The sequence below is a fragment of the Schistocerca piceifrons genome, unplaced genomic scaffold, assembly GCF_021461385.2.
Source record: "Schistocerca piceifrons isolate TAMUIC-IGC-003096 unplaced genomic scaffold, iqSchPice1.1 HiC_scaffold_1224, whole genome shotgun sequence".
NCBI classification, from domain to species: Eukaryota; Metazoa; Arthropoda; class Insecta; order Orthoptera; family Acrididae; genus Schistocerca; species Schistocerca piceifrons.
Genome location: NW_025727042.1, coordinates 35,335 through 48,362, shown reverse-complemented (window position 1 = coordinate 48,362; position 13,028 = coordinate 35,335). Strand labels below are relative to the sequence as shown.

The 13,028-nt window shown below is 42.4% G+C and overlaps 7 non-coding genes across 7 annotated transcripts; all 7 read left to right on the top strand.

Moving 5' to 3' along the window:
• Positions 1-930: 930 nt before the first annotated feature.
• LOC124729887 lies at positions 931-1,137 on the top strand. Its single transcript, XR_007007781.1, has one exon. It is a non-coding gene; the product is annotated as a small nucleolar RNA U3 (small nucleolar RNA).
• A 953-nt stretch (positions 1,138-2,090) lies between these two features.
• On the top strand, positions 2,091-2,209 carry LOC124729909. Its single transcript, XR_007007801.1, has one exon. It is a non-coding gene; the product is annotated as a U5 spliceosomal RNA (small nuclear RNA).
• Positions 2,210-4,621: 2,412 nt separating this feature from the next.
• Positions 4,622-4,828, top strand: LOC124729886. The gene has a single exon (XR_007007780.1). It is a non-coding gene; the product is annotated as a small nucleolar RNA U3 (small nucleolar RNA).
• A 953-nt stretch (positions 4,829-5,781) lies between these two features.
• LOC124729908 lies at positions 5,782-5,900 on the top strand. Its single transcript, XR_007007800.1, has one exon. It is a non-coding gene; the product is annotated as a U5 spliceosomal RNA (small nuclear RNA).
• A 2,411-nt stretch (positions 5,901-8,311) lies between these two features.
• LOC124729885 lies at positions 8,312-8,518 on the top strand. Its single transcript, XR_007007779.1, has one exon. It is a non-coding gene; the product is annotated as a small nucleolar RNA U3 (small nucleolar RNA).
• A 953-nt stretch (positions 8,519-9,471) lies between these two features.
• Positions 9,472-9,590, top strand: LOC124729907. The gene has a single exon (XR_007007799.1). It is a non-coding gene; the product is annotated as a U5 spliceosomal RNA (small nuclear RNA).
• A 2,411-nt stretch (positions 9,591-12,001) lies between these two features.
• Positions 12,002-12,208, top strand: LOC124729884. The gene has a single exon (XR_007007778.1). It is a non-coding gene; the product is annotated as a small nucleolar RNA U3 (small nucleolar RNA).
• The last annotated feature ends 820 nt before the right edge of the window (positions 12,209-13,028 follow it).

Here is a 13,028-nt window from a genome sequence, read left to right as displayed (position 1 = left end):
TAAACATGTAGCATTTTAGTAAGGAGCTTGTCGGAGTAGTTGTATAGTTGTAAAATTATTTGTTATTTTATGAGAAATTTCTTTATTCATAGCACATGGGCCATCATAGTTGAAGCATACAGATTGGCATGGCATGCGTAGGTCTGTAAAATGTCCTGACAGTGATGTTCATAGAGACTTGTTGTGTAGTTTGATTCTTCATCTGTTTAACAGTAGACATAAGAAATGTATTAGTGGAGCAAGTAGCTGTGAAATTACTGGTGTATGATTGATAGTATGGACGTGGCGCTGAATGGAAGTGTTTGTTCAGCTGTGGGTGTTTTCATAATTGCCATGTGAGGAAGAGCAATACTCGTGATAGGCGAAAAGAGATACAGAGAGAAACACATTTGTTGCGAGTATTGTATATCAGCAGCTCCAAGGGCGGGTATCAAGTAAGACGCAAAGTGAAACGAAAGAGGAAGTATGCATGAAAGAGGCCAAATATCGACAAGAGTTCGCACTGTTAGAGTGAGGTGAATGAGCTAGTGCTGTGCGAAAATTTTCGAAGAGAGAGGCGGTTTTAAAGAAAGCACAAGAGTCCTATGAATGCCCTCTTGTGTGTTTCTCTTTCAGTGGCTATTTGGCATGTCTGCTTGCGCCATAGAATGCTACTGTATGTGCCCCAGGCCGCCATCTAGCGGCCGGAGGTGCAAGCGGTGTTTACATACAGTCTCGCCTGAGGCAATGGTCTCTCATTTCGGAACGCAAGAAGCACTGGTAGCGCACAAAATAGCTGAGTGAGATCATGGCGGCCAAGTAAGAGTAGAAGTTGGTTCTTTGCAGAATGTCCGAGCTTGTAAATCGCGAAATGTGAAGAGTGTGTCGTATTCTCGTAGGGCGTGTTGACGGTCTCGTGGCATAAGTAGCGAGCGGTGATAGCTTGCAAGCAAGATCATACTTCACAGGATCATTTCTGTAGTATGTCTTCAACTCTCTCTAGTTCAAAGCTGGAGTAGACGTAACCACGATGATGAGTGGTAGCACTTTCCCTGAGCGTGAGGCTTGCGATCGAGATTCATCGCATCTTGGTTGTAATCGATGATCGTTCACCACATTCTGAGGGATGTGGGAAGGGAATAGCGCTTTCCGAGTGGTGGTTTTATTATATAGATTAGAAGCGTAAGTCATACCTTTGGTATCGGGACACGCGTCGTTGCAGAAATGTCGCTGCAGGTTGTGGAAGGACTTTGATTGCCACATGTCATGAAAGCTTTGTGGAAGTTTCTCGAGTGTCACGGGGACGAGCCATTTGATTTGGCCTGCTCCAAGTGCTAGGCTTGGATGACAACGACGTACTTTTGAGTTACAAGAATGAGTGAGCAACACAAGAAGAGTGCAATTGATGACCATAAAAAGCTGACACACAACACAGTCTTGATAATCACCACTAATGCATGATGTACGAAACATTTAGGAGGAGCACGTTTGGCTAGCAAACATGAATTGAGTGATTTGCAAGGCACTGTTATCTGCAAGAAGGAATGCATGAAATTGGCAAATGAATAAGACTGGTTCAAATACTATCGACAGAAATTTTATTTCTGTTGTCAACTAGTATTAATTAGATGTGTGGGAGTAGGGGGATATTTCCCTTGCACCATACATCTACATACACGTTGCGTCTGATGTGGCCTAGATTTGCGTACAAAGAACTGTCTAGTTGTCAGTTTTTTCAGTGAACGAGTGTGGTAGGGAGGAGAGAGATTAGTGTTAGATGCAGAGCAGTGCGGGCAGTTGTGTGTCGGACGTTGTGTGTCGGACGGTGAGTCGCCGACAGGAATTAGGCGTGCTGCCATCTGTCGGCAGGTGAGGTAATGAAGCAGCTTGAATGGTGACAGAAATGATGGAAATAGTTAACTAAAGAGTAATAGCGACGACATTTGGCAGACACGTGTTTCAGCGTTGACAGTTAGTTTGGGGTGTGTGCTTGCATGACAGTGGAAGTCTGTTGACGGTAGAGAAGTAGACAAGACGGAAAGAATTTTCCGCGTTCTCGCGGAGAAGTAATAGAGAAGCAGCCATAAGTATTGAAGTGAGGGCGTTGATCGGCACTCTGGTTTCCCTTCAAAACGAATAAATCTTTCGCCTTTTACTAAAGATTTCCGTGGAGGGGAACATTAAATGAGTCTATAAGGTATTTTTCGTAGTGCTCGGCTATTGCTGAGCCATCATCACAAGTGAAAACGTAATGTAAGTAGCAAGAGGTAGATTGTGTTGTGTGAATGAAGGGCGTGGAGTAGCGGATGACGTTGGTTCAGGCAGATATTTGTTTTTTTAAAATTTGAAATTGTAATAGGCCGTGTCGTAGTATAATGAAACAAGTACATTTGCCCTGAAATGGCGTGCAGTGTGTTAGACGATTGTGTAAAGAGAGAGCTACAGGACTACCTGGAAACACTTGGTGAACCCTTGCCGTACCTCAGTTCTAGATGATTTGAGAGTGTTTACTTGCACTGCAGTTGCACAACAGCATATAAACTGATATTTGGAAGTGAATGATGAATGATAGGCTTTGTAAGAAATACTGGTATGTGATTAGTAGATTATGTTTTGAAACCCAAAATTATTTTTACCACAGAAGTTTGTGATTTGTAGGTATGATGTGAGTGAGCTTTGGGCCGAAGATGGTGGTTAGTTGGGCAGGATAAGTATTTAAATGGTTTTCAATAGAGTGGATATTAGTGACACTGGCTTGTTGCCATAATGTGTTTGTTCATAACAGTGTACTCAGTTGTGTAGAAGATTTAGGTGAGAAAGAGACAGTTGTTGAATATGACATAAATAGCTAGAAATGAAGTAAGTAGCAATTTCCTGCTAGGTGTAGTTTGGGTATGGTGTGTCTCAGTGAGAGAGAAATCTTGAAATTGAAGGGTTGTTCCTAGCTACAGTCTTGGAAACTATGTATCTGCTGTTGACTCCAATGTTTTCAAGATTACTTGTGTACAAAATTGGGCAGACTTTGCAGTTTCTTCTTCAGTAAATCAGTGGAAGGTGGTGCAGATAATGGTAAAAATGTTCAGTGCCTCCTGTGAGTTGTTGATGCTGCTTGTCTTTTAAGTAAAATTGATAGGGGCTCTTGATTGACCCAGCCATACACAGAGCTGGTGCATACTTGGCTTGAGAAGACTTTGGTCAGTAAATGATGAAATACCAACACAGTGCTCACAACAAAGCTCCTTTCCCTGCATTCTAGTTTCCCTCGGGTATAGAGTGACATGATATTGGCAGAGGATGTGCAGATAATCACTTTGATCAGGCTGTTTGTTTTTTTTTAATGCTCTTTTACCAGAATCCATGCATAGTGATAACTGTGTTCTCTGGTGGAACACGATGAGAACATTGTGTGAAGTGCACGGAAGTAGCTATTTGAGTATGTATGAAAATGTGAGGTAACCACTGTTACTCCTAAATTTCTGTGGAATAAAGTTTTCTGTATGTGTGTGTGTTTGAAAATCCCAGAGGTTCAAGTTGGTAGTTTATATGTTGCAAGCGAAAAAAGCTTTTTAGTAAACTGAGGCACTAGCATTAGTTTCCTGTTCACTGTGACAAGGAAGCTAGTATAAAAAGTAGTTTGTGGTTTTGCTTGCAAAGAAGTGCTCATGGGATGAAAGCACTGCTTGGGATTATTCTGAGATGATGGGGGGATTGCTAAACATGTAGCATTTTAGTAAGGAGCTTGTCGGAGTAGTTGTATAGTTGTAAAATTATTTGTTATTTTATGAGAAATTTCTTTATTCATAGCACATGGGCCATCATAGTTGAAGCATACAGATTGGCATGGCATGCGTAGGTCTGTAAAATGTCCTGACAGTGATGTTCATAGAGACTTGTTGTGTACTTTGATTCTTCATCTGTTTAACAGTAGACATAAGAAATGTATTAGTGGAGCAAGTAGCTGTGAAATTACTGGTGTATGATTGATAGTATGGACGTGGCGCTGAATGGAAGTGTTTGTTCAGCTGTGGGTGTTTTCATAATTGCCATGTGAGGAAGAGCAATACTCGTGATAGGCGAAAAGAGATACAGAGAGAAACACATTTGTTGCGAGTATTGTATATCAGCAGCTCCAAGGGCGGGTATCAAGTAAGACGCAAAGTGAAACGAAAGAGGAAGTATGCATGAAAGAGGCCAAATATCGACAAGAGTTCGCACTGTTAGAGTGAGGTGAATGAGCTAGTGCTGTGCGAAAATTTTCGAAGAGAGAGGCGGTTTTAAAGAAAGCACAAGAGTCCTATGAATGCCCTCTTGTGTGTTTCTCTTTCAGTGGCTATTTGGCATGTCTGCTTGCGCCATAGAATGCTACTGTATGTGCCCCAGGCCGCCATCTAGCGGCCGGAGGTGCAAGCGGTGTTTACATACAGTCTCGCCTGAGGCAATGGTCTCTCATTTCGGAACGCAAGAAGCACTGGTAGCGCACAAAATAGCTGAGTGAGATCATGGCGGCCAAGTAAGAGTAGAAGTTGGTTCTTTGCAGAATGTCCGAGCTTGTAAATCGCGAAATGTGAAGAGTGTGTCGTATTCTCGTAGGGCGTGTTGACGGTCTCGTGGCATAAGTAGCGAGCGGTGATAGCTTGCAAGCAAGATCATACTTCACAGGATCATTTCTGTAGTATGTCTTCAACTCTCTCTAGTTCAAAGCTGGAGTAGACGTAACCACGATGATGAGTGGTAGCACTTTCCCTGAGCGTGAGGCTTGCGATCGAGATTCATCGCATCTTGGTTGTAATCGATGATCGTTCACCACATTCTGAGGGATGTGGGAAGGGAATAGCGCTTTCCGAGTGGTGGTTTTATTATATAGATTAGAAGCGTAAGTCATACCTTTGGTATCGGGACACGCGTCGTTGCAGAAATGTCGCTGCAGGTTGTGGAAGGACTTTGATTGCCACATGTCATGAAAGCTTTGTGGAAGTTTCTCGAGTGTCACGGGGACGAGCCATTTGATTTGGCCTGCTCCAAGTGCTAGGCTTGGATGACAACGACGTACTTTTGAGTTACAAGAATGAGTGAGCAACACAAGAAGAGTGCAATTGATGACCATAAAAAGCTGACACACAACACAGTCTTGATAATCACCACTAATGCATGATGTACGAAACATTTAGGAGGAGCACGTTTGGCTAGCAAACATGAATTGAGTGATTTGCAAGGCACTGTTATCTGCAAGAAGGAATGCATGAAATTGGCAAATGAATAAGACTGGTTCAAATACTATCGACAGAAATTTTATTTCTGTTGTCAACTAGTATTAATTAGATGTGTGGGAGTAGGGGGATATTTCCCTTGCACCATACATCTACATACACGTTGCGTCTGATGTGGCCTAGATTTGCGTACAAAGAACTGTCTAGTTGTCAGTTTTTTCAGTGAACGAGTGTGGTAGGGAGGAGAGAGATTAGTGTTAGATGCAGAGCAGTGCGGGCAGTTGTGTGTCGGACGTTGTATGTCGGACGGTGAGTCGCCGACAGGAATTAGGCGTGCTGCCATCTGTCGGCAGGTGAGGTAATGAAGCAGCTTGAATGGTGACAGAAATGATGGAAATAGTTAACTAAAGAGTAATAGCGACGACATTTGGCAGACACGTGTTTCAGCGTTGACAGTTAGTTTGGGGTGTGTGCTTGCATGACAGTGGAAGTCTGTTGACGGTAGAGAAGTAGACAAGACGGAAAGAATTTTCCGCGTTCTCGCGGAGAAGTAATAGAGAAGCAGCCATAAGTATTGAAGTGAGGGCGTTGATCGGCACTCTGGTTTCCCTTCAAAACGAATAAATCTTTCGCCTTTTACTAAAGATTTCCGTGGAGGGGAACATTAAATGAGTCTATAAGGTATTTTTCGTAGTGCTCGGCTATTGCTGAGCCATCATCACAAGTGAAAACGTAATGTAAGTAGCAAGAGGTAGATTGTGTTGTGTGAATGAAGGGCGTGGAGTAGCGGATGACGTTGGTTCAGGCAGATATTTGTTTTTTTAAAATTTGAAATTGTAATAGGCCGTGTCGTAGTATAATGAAACAAGTACATTTGCCCTGAAATGGCGTGCAGTGTGTTAGACGATTGTGTAAAGAGAGAGCTACAGGACTACCTGGAAACACTTGGTGAACCCTTGCCGTACCTCAGTTCTAGATGATTTGAGAGTGTTTACTTGCACTGCAGTTGCACAACAGCATATAAACTGATATTTGGAAGTGAATGATGAATGATAGGCTTTGTAAGAAATACTGGTATGTGATTAGTAGATTATGTTTTGAAACCCAAAATTATTTTTACCACAGAAGTTTGTGATTTGTAGGTATGATGTGAGTGAGCTTTGGGCCGAAGATGGTGGTTAGTTGGGCAGGATAAGTATTTAAATGGTTTTCAATAGAGTGGATATTAGTGACACTGGCTTGTTGCCATAATGTGTTTGTTCATAACAGTGTACTCAGTTGTGTAGAAGATTTAGGTGAGAAAGAGACAGTTGTTGAATATGACATAAATAGCTAGAAATGAAGTAAGTAGCAATTTCCTGCTAGGTGTAGTTTGGGTATGGTGTGTCTCAGTGAGAGAGAAATCTTGAAATTGAAGGGTTGTTCCTAGCTACAGTCTTGGAAACTATGTATCTGCTGTTGACTCCAATGTTTTCAAGATTACTTGTGTACAAAATTGGGCAGACTTTGCAGTTTCTTCTTCAGTAAATCAGTGGAAGGTGGTGCAGATAATGGTAAAAATGTTCAGTGCCTCCTGTGAGTTGTTGATGCTGCTTGTCTTTTAAGTAAAATTGATAGGGGCTCTTGATTGACCCAGCCATACACAGAGCTGGTGCATACTTGGCTTGAGAAGACTTTGGTCAGTAAATGATGAAATACCAACACAGTGCTCACAACAAAGCTCCTTTCCCTGCATTCTAGTTTCCCTCGGGTATAGAGTGACATGATATTGGCAGAGGATGTGCAGATAATCACTTTGATCAGGCTGTTTGTTTTTTTTAATGCTCTTTTACCAGAATCCATGCATAGTGATAACTGTGTTCTCTGGTGGAACACGATGAGAACATTGTGTGAAGTGCACGGAAGTAGCTATTTGAGTATGTATGAAAATGTGAGGTAACCACTGTTACTCCTAAATTTCTGTGGAATAAAGTTTTCTGTATGTGTGTGTGTTTGAAAATCCCAGAGGTTCAAGTTGGTAGTTTATATGTTGCAAGCGAAAAAAGCTTTTTAGTAAACTGAGGCACTAGCATTAGTTTCCTGTTCACTGTGACAAGGAAGCTAGTATAAAAAGTAGTTTGTGGTTTTGCTTGCAAAGAAGTGCTCATGGGATGAAAGCACTGCTTGGGATTATTCTGAGATGATGGGGGGATTGCTAAACATGTAGCATTTTAGTAAGGAGCTTGTCGGAGTAGTTGTATAGTTGTAAAATTATTTGTTATTTTATGAGAAATTTCTTTATTCATAGCACATGGGCCATCATAGTTGAAGCATACAGATTGGCATGGCATGCGTAGGTCTGTAAAATGTCCTGACAGTGATGTTCATAGAGACTTGTTGTGTACTTTGATTCTTCATCTGTTTAACAGTAGACATAAGAAATGTATTAGTGGAGCAAGTAGCTGTGAAATTACTGGTGTATGATTGATAGTATGGACGTGGCGCTGAATGGAAGTGTTTGTTCAGCTGTGGGTGTTTTCATAATTGCCATGTGAGGAAGAGCAATACTCGTGATAGGCGAAAAGAGATACAGAGAGAAACACATTTGTTGCGAGTATTGTATATCAGCAGCTCCAAGGGCGGGTATCAAGTAAGACGCAAAGTGAAACGAAAGAGGAAGTATGCATGAAAGAGGCCAAATATCGACAAGAGTTCGCACTGTTAGAGTGAGGTGAATGAGCTAGTGCTGTGCGAAAATTTTCGAAGAGAGAGGCGGTTTTAAAGAAAGCACAAGAGTCCTATGAATGCCCTCTTGTGTGTTTCTCTTTCAGTGGCTATTTGGCATGTCTGCTTGCGCCATAGAATGCTACTGTATGTGCCCCAGGCCGCCATCTAGCGGCCGGAGGTGCAAGCGGTGTTTACATACAGTCTCGCCTGAGGCAATGGTCTCTCATTTCGGAACGCAAGAAGCACTGGTAGCGCACAAAATAGCTGAGTGAGATCATGGCGGCCAAGTAAGAGTAGAAGTTGGTTCTTTGCAGAATGTCCGAGCTTGTAAATCGCGAAATGTGAAGAGTGTGTCGTATTCTCGTAGGGCGTGTTGACGGTCTCGTGGCATAAGTAGCGAGCGGTGATAGCTTGCAAGCAAGATCATACTTCACAGGATCATTTCTGTAGTATGTCTTCAACTCTCTCTAGTTCAAAGCTGGAGTAGACGTAACCACGATGATGAGTGGTAGCACTTTCCCTGAGCGTGAGGCTTGCGATCGAGATTCATCGCATCTTGGTTGTAATCGATGATCGTTCACCACATTCTGAGGGATGTGGGAAGGGAATAGCGCTTTCCGAGTGGTGGTTTTATTATATAGATTAGAAGCGTAAGTCATACCTTTGGTATCGGGACACGCGTCGTTGCAGAAATGTCGCTGCAGGTTGTGGAAGGACTTTGATTGCCACATGTCATGAAAGCTTTGTGGAAGTTTCTCGAGTGTCACGGGGACGAGCCATTTGATTTGGCCTGCTCCAAGTGCTAGGCTTGGATGACAACGACGTACTTTTGAGTTACAAGAATGAGTGAGCAACACAAGAAGAGTGCAATTGATGACCATAAAAAGCTGACACACAACACAGTCTTGATAATCACCACTAATGCATGATGTACGAAACATTTAGGAGGAGCACGTTTGGCTAGCAAACATGAATTGAGTGATTTGCAAGGCACTGTTATCTGCAAGAAGGAATGCATGAAATTGGCAAATGAATAAGACTGGTTCAAATACTATCGACAGAAATTTTATTTCTGTTGTCAACTAGTATTAATTAGATGTGTGGGAGTAGGGGGATATTTCCCTTGCACCATACATCTACATACACGTTGCGTCTGATGTGGCCTAGATTTGCGTACAAAGAACTGTCTAGTTGTCAGTTTTTTCAGTGAACGAGTGTGGTAGGGAGGAGAGAGATTAGTGTTAGATGCAGAGCAGTGCGGGCTGTTGTGTGTCGGACGTTGTATGTCGGACGGTGAGTCGCCGACAGGAATTAGGCGTGCTGCCATCTGTCGGCAGGTGAGGTAATGAAGCAGCTTGAATGGTGACAGAAATGATGGAAATAGTTAACTAAAGAGTAATAGCGACGACATTTGGCAGACACGTGTTTCAGCGTTGACAGTTAGTTTGGGGTGTGTGCTTGCATGACAGTGGAAGTCTGTTGACGGTAGAGAAGTAGACAAGACGGAAAGAATTTTCCGCGTTCTCGCGGAGAAGTAATAGAGAAGCAGCCATAAGTATTGAAGTGAGGGCGTTGATCGGCACTCTGGTTTCCCTTCAAAACGAATAAATCTTTCGCCTTTTACTAAAGATTTCCGTGGAGGGGAACATTAAATGAGTCTATAAGGTATTTTTCGTAGTGCTCGGCTATTGCTGAGCCATCATCACAAGTGAAAACGTAATGTAAGTAGCAAGAGGTAGATTGTGTTGTGTGAATGAAGGGCGTGGAGTAGCGGATGACGTTGGTTCAGGCAGATATTTGTTTTTTTAAAATTTGAAATTGTAATAGGCCGTGTCGTAGTATAATGAAACAAGTACATTTGCCCTGAAATGGCGTGCAGTGTGTTAGACGATTGTGTAAAGAGAGAGCTACAGGACTACCTGGAAACACTTGGTGAACCCTTGCCGTACCTCAGTTCTAGATGATTTGAGAGTGTTTACTTGCACTGCAGTTGCACAACAGCATATAAACTGATATTTGGAAGTGAATGATGAATGATAGGCTTTGTAAGAAATACTGGTATGTGATTAGTAGATTATGTTTTGAAACCCAAAATTATTTTTACCACAGAAGTTTGTGATTTGTAGGTATGATGTGAGTGAGCTTTGGGCCGAAGATGGTGGTTAGTTGGGCAGGATAAGTATTTAAATGGTTTTCAATAGAGTGGATATTAGTGACACTGGCTTGTTGCCATAATGTGTTTGTTCATAACAGTGTACTCAGTTGTGTAGAAGATTTAGGTGAGAAAGAGACAGTTGTTGAATATGACATAAATAGCTAGAAATGAAGTAAGTAGCAATTTCCTGCTAGGTGTAGTTTGGGTATGGTGTGTCTCAGTGAGAGAGAAATCTTGAAATTGAAGGGTTGTTCCTAGCTACAGTCTTGGAAACTATGTATCTGCTGTTGACTCCAATGTTTTCAAGATTACTTGTGTACAAAATTGGGCAGACTTTGCAGTTTCTTCTTCAGTAAATCAGTGGAAGGTGGTGCAGATAATGGTAAAAATGTTCAGTGCCTCCTGTGAGTTGTTGATGCTGCTTGTCTTTTAAGTAAAATTGATAGGGGCTCTTGATTGACCCAGCCATACACAGAGCTGGTGCATACTTGGCTTGAGAAGACTTTGGTCAGTAAATGATGAAATACCAACACAGTGCTCACAACAAAGCTCCTTTCCCTGCATTCTAGTTTCCCTCGGGTATAGAGTGACATGATATTGGCAGAGGATGTGCAGATAATCACTTTGATCAGGCTGTTTGTTTTTTTTAATGCTCTTTTACCAGAATCCATGCATAGTGATAACTGTGTTCTCTGGTGGAACACGATGAGAACATTGTGTGAAGTGCACGGAAGTAGCTATTTGAGTATGTATGAAAATGTGAGGTAACCACTGTTACTCCTAAATTTCTGTGGAATAAAGTTTTCTGTATGTGTGTGTGTTTGAAAATCCCAGAGGTTCAAGTTGGTAGTTTATATGTTGCAAGCGAAAAAAGCTTTTTAGTAAACTGAGGCACTAGCATTAGTTTCCTGTTCACTGTGACAAGGAAGCTAGTATAAAAAGTAGTTTGTGGTTTTGCTTGCAAAGAAGTGCTCATGGGATGAAAGCACTGCTTGGGATTATTCTGAGATGATGGGGGGATTGCTAAACATGTAGCATTTTAGTAAGGAGCTTGTCGGAGTAGTTGTATAGTTGTAAAATTATTTGTTATTTTATGAGAAATTTCTTTATTCATAGCACATGGGCCATCATAGTTGAAGCATACAGATTGGCATGGCATGCGTAGGTCTGTAAAATGTCCTGACAGTGATGTTCATAGAGACTTGTTGTGTACTTTGATTCTTCATCTGTTTAACAGTAGACATAAGAAATGTATTAGTGGAGCAAGTAGCTGTGAAATTACTGGTGTATGATTGATAGTATGGACGTGGCGCTGAATGGAAGTGTTTGTTCAGCTGTGGGCGTTTTCATAATTGCCATGTGAGGAAGAGCAATACTCGTGATAGGCGAAAAGAGATACAGAGAGAAACACATTTGTTGCGAGTATTGTATATCAGCAGCTCCAAGGGCGGGTATCAAGTAAGACGCAAAGTGAAACGAAAGAGGAAGTATGCATGAAAGAGGCCAAATATCGACAAGAGTTCGCACTGTTAGAGTGAGGTGAATGAGCTAGTGCTGTGCGAAAATTTTCGAAGAGAGAGGCGGTTTTAAAGAAAGCACAAGAGTCCTATGAATGCCCTCTTGTGTGTTTCTCTTTCAGTGGCTATTTGGCATGTCTGCTTGCGCCATAGAATGCTACTGTATGTGCCCCAGGCCGCCATCTAGCGGCCGGAGGTGCAAGCGGTGTTTACATACAGTCTCGCCTGAGGCAATGGTCTCTCATTTCGGAACGCAAGAAGCACTGGTAGCGCACAAAATAGCTGAGTGAGATCATGGCGGCCAAGTAAGAGTAGAAGTTGGTTCTTTGCAGAATGTCCGAGCTTGTAAATCGCGAAATGTGAAGAGTGTGTCGTATTCTCGTAGGGCGTGTTGACGGTCTCGTGGCATAAGTAGCGAGCGGTGATAGCTTGCAAGCAAGATCATACTTCACAGGATCATTTCTGTAGTATGTCTTCAACTCTCTCTAGTTCAAAGCTGGAGTAGACGTAACCACGATGATGAGTGGTAGCACTTTCCCTGAGCGTGAGGCTTGCGATCGAGATTCATCGCATCTTGGTTGTAATCGATGATCGTTCACCACATTCTGAGGGATGTGGGAAGGGAATAGCGCTTTCCGAGTGGTGGTTTTATTATATAGATTAGAAGCGTAAGTCATACCTTTGGTATCGGGACACGCGTCGTTGCAGAAATGTCGCTGCAGGTTGTGGAAGGACTTTGATTGCCACATGTCATGAAAGCTTTGTGGAAGTTTCTCGAGTGTCACGGGGACGAGCCATTTGATTTGGCCTGCTCCAAGTGCTAGGCTTGGATGACAACGACGTACTTTTGAGTTACAAGAATGAGTGAGCAACACAAGAAGAGTGCAATTGATGACCATAAAAAGCTGACACACAACACAGTCTTGATAATCACCACTAATGCATGATGTACGAAACATTTAGGAGGAGCACGTTTGGCTAGCAAACATGAATTGAGTGATTTGCAAGGCACTGTTATCTGCAAGAAGGAATGCATGAAATTGGCAAATGAATAAGACTGGTTCAAATACTATCGACAGAAATTTTATTTCTGTTGTCAACTAGTATTAATTAGATGTGTGGGAGTAGGGGGATATTTCCCTTGCACCATACATCTACATACACGTTGCGTCTGATGTGGCCTAGATTTGCGTACAAAGAACTGTCTAGTTGTCAGTTTTTTCAGTGAACGAGTGTGGTAGGGAGGAGAGAGATTAGTGTTAGATGCAGAGCAGTGCGGGCAGTTGTGTGTCGGACGTTGTATGTCGGACGGTGAGTCGCCGACAGGAATTAGGCGTGCTGCCATCTGTCGGCAGGTGAGGTAATGAAGCAGCTTGAATGGTGACAGAAATGATGGAAATAGTTAACTAAAGAGTAATAGCGACGACATTTGGCAGACACGTGTTTCAGCGTTGACAGTTAGTT